This window comes from Haemaphysalis longicornis, unplaced genomic scaffold (genome assembly GCF_048455015.1).
Source record: "Haemaphysalis longicornis isolate Haplotype H1 unplaced genomic scaffold, Haemaphysalis longicornis Haplotype H1 scaffold_2, whole genome shotgun sequence".
Taxonomy (NCBI): Eukaryota; Metazoa; Arthropoda; class Arachnida; order Ixodida; family Ixodidae; genus Haemaphysalis; species Haemaphysalis longicornis.
Genome location: NW_027526295.1, coordinates 87,437,015 through 87,446,338, shown reverse-complemented (window position 1 = coordinate 87,446,338; position 9,324 = coordinate 87,437,015).

The window sequence follows — 9,324 nt, the reverse complement described above, 5'->3', positions numbered from 1 at the left end:
ACTTCAGAGGAAGACCTTCATAATCTAAGTACTTAAGGAGCTGTTTCTGTGTGGATCAATTGTGGGTCAAATGGATCACTTGGGCCAAGTGTCCTTAAACTAGTTCATAATTTTGGTACCGAAAAAAACAGGGACATTACCTGCTCTCATTTGAATGCACCATCTATAAGCGAGAATGTGGACTAATTGGAATGTTTATTGCGTAATTTGGAATTTTTTTGATATTGTAATGTTTACAGAAACATAGCAGTATGAAGAAAATTTTTTTCGATCATCTCATCATGAAATCATTTTCTGCGTATAGGTCTACCCGTCGTGGTGGAGAAGTTTCTATATCGATAACACATAGCTTACATGCAGTACTAATCTCAAAATTTCGTTGTGTAACACCGGATTACGAAGTGGTTTGTGCGCAGTTGGACTGCGCCATAATTGCGGCATTTTATCGTCCACCTGACGGTTCTGTGCCACACTTTTTTAGTTTCGAAGATCACCTTTTCGCCTATGTAGATGATAATCACTTTCATGTGCTCCTTTCTGGGGATTTAATTATTAATATGAACGAAAGGAATGCGAGAATGCTGGGCTTGCAAAACTTATTGTATTGCAGTGGTTGTAAGGACTTTATTACTTAAACTACTGGAGTAACCCCATCTTCATAAGCAATTTTAGACCGGTTAATAACAATCTTTGATAAATCTGTCATTGGAACCTGTGTTTTGGCCGGTGTTTTTATGATAGGGCAACCTGTTGCAATATTAGGAAAGCATTTCATCTTGTGTTGGGTTAAGATGATTACCCAAGTTTTCTTGCGGTGACGCAGTCCTTGTTAGATGCTTTCTGTTTCTAATTGAGCTATACTTCGTTTGTTTGTGTTTTCGAGGCTACAGATGTTAGCACAGCGTATATTAATTTCCCTTTTTCTTTTCTCCGGGTGGACAAAACCAATTTTGTATTAAAAAGTACGTCCAAACCTAAGAGGTATAGAAAACCATAGATGAATGATGGCATTCTGAAAAAAAAATTGATAAGAAAGACCGGCTATAATATTTTATGTTATCACGCGAGAAATCGGACCTTCGTGTTTTCAAAAGTTTCCGAAATGTTTTAAATAAAGAGAAAAACGTCAAGGGAACGTTACTGTATATGACAGTTTACATCTTGTTCGAAACAATCCGATGTTCTATGGAAAAAACTCAGCTCACTCTCGCGGCGGGGTAGGATGCAAGAACAAAAGGAAATTTTGCACAAAGAACAGACGCTTCCCTACCAAAAAACACCGTATATGGTATCTTATGGGGCCCATATATATGGCATTATTGGATATGGGTATATGGGGATATGGTGATATGGGGGGAAACATATAGGGCTTCTTTCATATAGAGATTTCATATGGTGTCACAGACCCGTATATTTTACATCCCCATATAAAAAGCTCAAATGACTTTTGTTTCGCTTGTTTACACGTGTGAACACAAATATTTGCTGTGGTGAATGTCCTAGCCGCGTTTTCCGGCTTCTCTTTGCAAGGAGACAGTGGGGTTTCTGCTTTGTAAGGCATTTATTGCCACATTTCTGTACAAAAACACACATGCCGAGCTGAATGATGAACAAATGTATTGCAGAGATGCGCTTTCATTTCAAGTCTTTACGCATCTCTGCAATAAACCAGTTGATCTTCAAGCGTCGGGTTTTTGCCGGCACGTCGGTGTCCACTGGACCTTTGAAGTGGTCGAATGCACCTGAAAGTGTACCATGTTCACATTAATTTGGTAAGCTTAATTGCAATGAGTTGAAAACTGGTTAATATGCACTTAGCAAAAACAAGTATCCCAGCAAAGACACTCACTACCAACGGCGTGCAGCTGGGGTCGCCTAGGAATTACTACAGGCGCTAAGCGGACACTACAATGTGTGCACGTGCGCGCAGGTCGGCTAACGCACGGCGTTAACTACAGGATTTCCCGCTCAATATAATCCAAACGCCAGTGAATATAATCCCAGCGCCAGTGAATATAATCCAGGCGCCAACCAATATAATCCAGGCGCCAACCAATATAATCCAGGACCCACACAGTGCACACCACATGACAGCGCTTTGTAATTTAGTTGTAAACCAATACCACCCGGGCGCAGTGTATTTTCATCCAAGTTAGATTAACTAGGTTACGTGACCAGTTTAACCAGACGACCTAAGAACTGAGCAATAAAACAGTCACGTGACTATCCAGCAATCTCGCCTAATTACTATGTGAATGCGACGATGGTGTCATGGGTATGAATTATCGGATTTAAATTGCTTGCGTACTCGAAATTTTAGGGGAAACTGCCACAATGCTTAACTCTCGAAACCCAATACGGGCACGTTCGGTTTAATTAATTACCTAATATAGCTACTTAATTGATTATTCGTAAGTCATTGAGTTGGATAAAAGTCAAGTTGATGTAACCAGGGCTTGTGAAGTACCAAAATATTGGTCTCGATAAGGGGAATCACGTGGGAGAAATAAAAAATTGCTTCCTGCTTATGGTCATGAGATAGTCACGTTAGTCATAGATTGGGTTAAATGTCAGAATAATGCCACTAGGGCTTGTGAGGTATCAAATTAAACGTCTGGATAAGTGGTATCACGTGGGACAAATAAAAAATAGCTTCCCGGTTGTAGTCATGAGGGTCACGTGAGTCATCGATTGGGTTAAAAGTCAAATATATGTCACTATGGCTTATGAGGTATCAAATTAAAGGGCTGGATGAGCGGAATCACGTAGCACAAATTAAAATTTGTTCCTGGTTATAGTCACGAGATAGTTACGTGACTCACAAATTGGGTTAAAAGTCAATGTGACGTCACTGGGGCTTCTGAGGTACCAAATTAAAGGTCTGGATGAGGGGAATCACGTGGGACAATTAAAAATTTTTTTTTTAGTAATAGTCGTGATAATAGTCATGTGATTCACAAAATCGGTTAAAATTTAAAGTGACGCCACTAGGGCTTGTGAGGAATCAAATGAAATGTCTCGATGAGGGAAATCACGTTGTACAAATGAAAAATGCTTCCTGGTTATAGTCATGAGATAGTCACGTGAGTCATAGATTACATTAAAAGTCAATATGAAGGCACTAGGGCTTGTGTGGTATGAAATTAAAGGTCTCGATGAGGGGAGTCACTCGGTACAAATTAAAAATTGCTTCCTGGTTATAGTCATGAGATAGTCATGTGAGTCATAGATTGGGTTAAAAGTCAACTTGATTCCGCTGGGCCTTGTGAGGTATCAAATTAAAGGTCTCGATGAGGATAGTCGCGTGGGACAATTTAAAAATTGCTTCCTGGTTATAGACATGAGATGGTCACGTGAGTCACATATTACGTTAAAAGTCAACGTGAGGCCAATTTCGCTTGTGGGGTATCAAAATAAAGGTCTCGATGAGGGAATCGCGTGTCACAAATTAGAAATTGCTTCCTGGTTGTAGTCATGAGGTTGTTACGTGAGTCAAAAATTGGTTTAAATTTGAATATGACGCCGCTATGGCTTGTGAGGTATCAAATTAAAGGTCTCGATGAGGATAGTCGCGTGGGACAATTTAAAAATTGCTTCCTGGTTATAGACATGAGATGGTCACGTGAGTCACATATTACGTTAAAAGTCAACGTGAGGCCAATTTCGCTTGTGGGGTATCAAAATAAAGGTCTCGATGAGGGAATCGCGTGTCACAAATTAGAAATTGCTTCCTGGTTGTAGTCATGAGGTTGTTACGTGAGTCAAAAATTGGTTTAAATTTGAATATGACGCCGCTATGGCTTGTGAGGTATCAAATTAAAGGTCTCGATGAGGGGAGTCCCGTGGGGCAAATTAAAAATTGCTTCCTGATTATAGTCATGAGATAGTCACGTGAGTCAGATTGGGTTAAAAGTCAACTTCATGTCGCTAGGGCTTGTGAGGTATCAAATTAGAGGTCTCGATGAGGAGAATCGTGTGGGACAATTTAAAAATTGCTTCCTTGTTATAGTCATCAGATGGTCACGTGAGTCATAAATTACGTTATAAGTCAATATGTGGCCATGGCCTTGTGGGGTATCAAAATAAAGGTCTCGATGAGGGGAGTCACCTGGGACAAATAAAAAATTGCGTCCTGGTTATAGTCATTAGATAGTCGCGTGAGTCACAGATTAGGTTAAAAGTCAATATGATGCCACTAGAGCTTGTGAGGTATCAAAATAAAGGTATCGATGAGGGGAATCGCGCCGGACAATTTAAAAATTGCTTCGTAGTTATATTCATGAGATGGTCACGTGAGTCACAAATTGGGTTAAAACGTAAAGTGATGCCACTAGGCTTTTTAGCTATCAAATTGAAGGTCACGACGAGGGGAAAGACTTAGAACACATGAAAAATTGCTCCCTGGTTATGGTCGTGAGATAGTTAGCGCGAATCATAAAATGGGTTAAATGTCAAAATGATGCCGCTAAGGCTTGTGCGGTATAAAATTTAATGTCTCTATGAGAGAATTGCGTGAGACAAACTAAATATTGCTTCCTGTTATAGGGATCAGATAGTCTCGTGAGTTATAGATTGGGTTAAATGTCAAAGTGAGGCCTCAGAGTTTGTTATCGCCCGCCCGAATGTAAAAAGAATGTTACATAAGCGAGAAAGAGGCTGATGGTGTGTTGAAAAATTGTTAATTGTATTTTTAATGATGTGGCGTGACTCCTACGAATGATTAATCAGTCACGTGACTTACCATGACGTTTATTTTTCACGTGTAAAAGCATCATCGGTATCAAATGATCGCCATTCATTTGCTTGTTTCGGTATGTGCAAAAAATTTCTCTTTGCATACATTATTCCCAAAGATGTCGCATGATTTTCATGCGTCATGATTTAGTCACGTGACTCACCATGAGGTTAAATACATCACGAGTATTGGCATCATGGGTACGAAAAGAACCCTGTTGAATTGCTTGTTTATGTGAATGGCAAAAACTTTTTGTCATAGTCAACATGTCTCCTTTTGATAGCGCATGACTCCTATAAATGATGAATTGGTCACGTGACTTACTATGAGGTTTATTACACGACGAGTATTGGCATCATGGGTGTCAAATAAACGCTGTTTTATTCCTTCTATTCGAGATGTGTACGAGAATCTTGACATAGTGAATATGATTCCTTATGATGACGTATGACTCCAATGGATCATGAATTAGTCACGTGACTTACTATGAGGTGTATTACATCACCAGTACTGGCATAATGGGTGTCAAATAAGCGCTGTTGAATTGCTTGCTTTCGTGATGTGAGGAAAAAGCCTGTTATTGTTAACATGCTACTTTAGAACTCGCATCACACCTATTGATCATGAAATATTTATGCGAGTTATAATGTTTATTATGCCACGAGTAATCACATCATAGGTAAAAAATAAATGCCGTTGAATTGGTGCTTACGTGATGTCAAAATGTTTTTCTTGGTTTGCACGTGATTACGGATGATATGACATCGTTCCTAATTATCATAAATATGTAATGTGAAATACCATGAGGCTTATGACGACATGCGTACTCTCACCGTATATATCCAAGAAAACGCCATCACGTGATTTGTGAATACACGCTTTTTGCTATACTGCCTGATTGCAGGCACTTCAATTTAAAAGCACAAAGAAAGGTGTGGTTTCGCGAATGCTGAAAACACATCGGTGTAGTACTCTTCATGACAGTTCCGTCATGGCTAGGCAATATATATATATATATATATATATATATATATATATATATATATATATACAGAAAGATAGGTCACCAGTCTATCATGCCAAAGTAGGCATAGGGGTGTGGTTAGGCTCTTTTCTTTTCTTTTCTTTTTTTTTCTACGGTTAATGAAGTGAACATTTTTTTTAAGGCATTCGATATGTAATCGAAAGGCGTGGGTTCGGTCCCCACTCTGGGCGCGTGTTTTTCTTTCTTTCTTCTGTATATTTAAAGAAAATGTTCACTTCATTAACCATAGTAAAAAAAAAAGAAAAGATCCTAACCACACCCTATGCCTACTTTGGCATTATATACTGCTGACCTATCTTTCTGTATTTCTTCAACGAGCCCCTCATTTCCTTACTATATATACATATATATATATATATATAACACATCGGTGTTTGTCATGACAGTGTGTCATGAAGAGTACTACATTCGCGAAACCAGGCCCATCTTTGTGCTTTCAAATTGATGTGCCTGCAATCACCCACGTATTCACAAAAGCATGTATTCAGAAATGACGTGAAGTACGATTCAATGGCGTTTTCTTGGATATATACGGTGACAGTATGCGTGACTTCGTAAGCCTCATGGTATGCCACATTACATATTTATGATAATTAGGAACCATGCCATATAAACCGTAATTACGTGCACCACAAGAAAAAAAAAATTGACATCACGTAGGCAGCAGTTCAACTGTATTTATTTCATACCTATGATGTGATTAATCGTGGTATAATAAACCTTACCACTCGCATAAATAATTCATGATAAATAGGTGTGATACGAGTTCTAAGGTAACATGTTCACAATAAGAGGCTTTTTCTGCACATCAGTAAAGCAAGTAATTGAACAGCGTTTATTTGACACCCATTATGCCAGTACTGGTGATGTAATACACTTCATCGTAAGTCACGTGACTAATTCATGATCCATTGGAGTCATACGTCATCATAAAGAATCACATTCACCATGACAAGATTCTCGTACACATCTCAAATACAAGGAATTAAACAGCGTTTATTGACAGCCATGATGCCAATACTCGTCGTGTAATAAACCTCAGTAAGTCACCTGACCAATTCATGATTTATAGGAATCATGCGCCATCAAAGGGAGGCATGTTTACTATAACAATAGGTTCTTGCGCCTCACGTAAACAAGATATTTAACAGTGTTTTTTTCATACCCATCATGCCAATGCTCGTGATGTAATTACCCTCATGGTGAGTCACGTCACTAAATCGTGACGCATGGAAATCATGTGACATCTTTGGGACTAATGTTTGCTAAGACAAAATTTTTGCACATACTGCAAACAAGCAAATGAATGGTGATCATTTGATACCTAGGATGCTTTTACTCGTGAAAAATAAACGTCATGGTAAGTCACGTGACTGATTAACCATCCGTAGGAGTCCCGCGAAATCATCAAAATCCAATTAACAAGTTTTTCAACACACCATCAGCCTCTTTCTTGCATATGTAACTTTCTTTTTTCATTCAGGCGGGCGATAACAAGCTCTAAGGCATCACTGACTTTTAACCCTATCTATAACTCACGAGACTATCTGATGCCTATAAACAGGAAGCAATATTTAGTTTGTCTCACGTAATTCACTCATCGACTCATTTCATTTGATACCTCACAAGCCCTAGCAACATCATTTTGAAATTTAACCCAATTTATGACTCGCGTAACTATCTCACGACCATAACGAGGAAGCAATTGTTAATGTGTTCTAAGTCTTTCCCCTCATCGCGACCTTCAATTTTATCCCTAAAAAGCCCTAGTGGCATCACTTTGACTTTTAACTCAATTTGTGGCTTACGTGACCATCTCATGACTATAACCAGGAAGCAATTTTTAAATTGTCCAACGCGACTCTCCTCATCGAGACCTTTAATTTGATACCTCACAAGGCCCAGCGGAATCAAGTTGACTTTAACCCAATCTATGACTCACATGACTATCTCATGGCTATAACCAGGAAGCAATTTTTAATTTGTGCCAAGTGACTCCCCTCATCGAGACCTTTAATTTCATACCACATAAGCCCTAGTGCCTTCATATTGACTTTTAATGTAACCTATGACTCACGTGACTATCTCATGACTATAACCAGAAAGCATTATTCATTTGTACTACGTGATTCCCCTCATCGAGTCCTTTCATTTGATTCCTCACAAGCCCTAGTGGCGCCATTTTACTTTTAACCCATTTTGTGAATCACGTGACTATTATCATGACTATAAATAAAAAGAAATTTTTAAATTGTCCCACATGATTCCCCTCATCCAGTCCTTTACCTAGAAACTTCGCAAGCCCTAGCGACATCAGGTTGACTTTTAACCCAATCTGACTCACGTGACTATCTCATGACTATAACCAGGAAGCAATTTTTAATTTGTGCCATGTGATTGCCCTCATCGAGACCTTTATTTTGACACCCCAGAAGCCCTAGTTGCCTCACATTGATTTTTAACGCAATTTATGACTCACGTGACTATCTCTAGACTATAACCAGGACGAGATTTTTAATTTGTACTACGTGATTCCCCTCATCGAGACCTTTAATTTGATACCTTACAAGCCCTAGTGGCTATTTAACATAATCTATGACTCACGCGACTATCTCATGACTATAACCAGGAAGCAATTTTCATTTTGTCCCAGGTGACTCCCCTCATCGCGAACTTTATTTTGACACCCCCAAAGCCCTAGTTGCCTCACATTGACTTTTAACGCAATTTATTACTCACGTGACTATCTCATGACTATACCCAGGACGAGATTTTTAATTTGTACTACGAGATTCCCCTCATCGAGACCTTTAATTTGATACCTCACAAGGCCTAGCGGTGTCACATTGACATTTAACACAATTTATGATGCACGTAACTATCTCATGACTACAAGCAGGAAGTAATTTTTAATTTGTACTAGGTGATTCTGCTCATCGATGTCTTTAATTTGATACCTCATAAGCCATCGTGACATATCTTTCACTTTTGACCCAATCTATGACTCACGTGACTATTATCATGACTTTAACCAGGAAGGAATTTTTAATTTTCTCACGGGATTCCTCTCATCGAGACCTTTATTTTGATACCTCACAAGCCCTAGTGGCATTATATTGACTTTGAACATAATCTATGACTCACGCGACTATCTCATGACTATAACCAGGAAGCAATTTTTATTTTTTCCCAGGTGACTCCCCTCATTCGAGACCTTTATTTTGATACCCCACAAGCCACATATTGACTTTTAACGTAATTTACGACTAACATGACCATGTCATGACTATAACCAGGAAGCAATTTCTAAATTGTCCCACGATATGCTCCTCATTGAGATCTTTAATTTGATACCTCACAAGCCCTAGCGACATCAAGTTGACTTTTAACCCAATCTGACTCACGTGACTATCTCATGACTATAACCAGGAAGCAATTTTTAATTTGTGTCACGTGATTCCTTTCATCGAGACCTTTATTTTGACACCCCTCAAGCCCTTGTTGCCTCACATTGACTTTTAACGCAATTTATGACTCCCGAGAC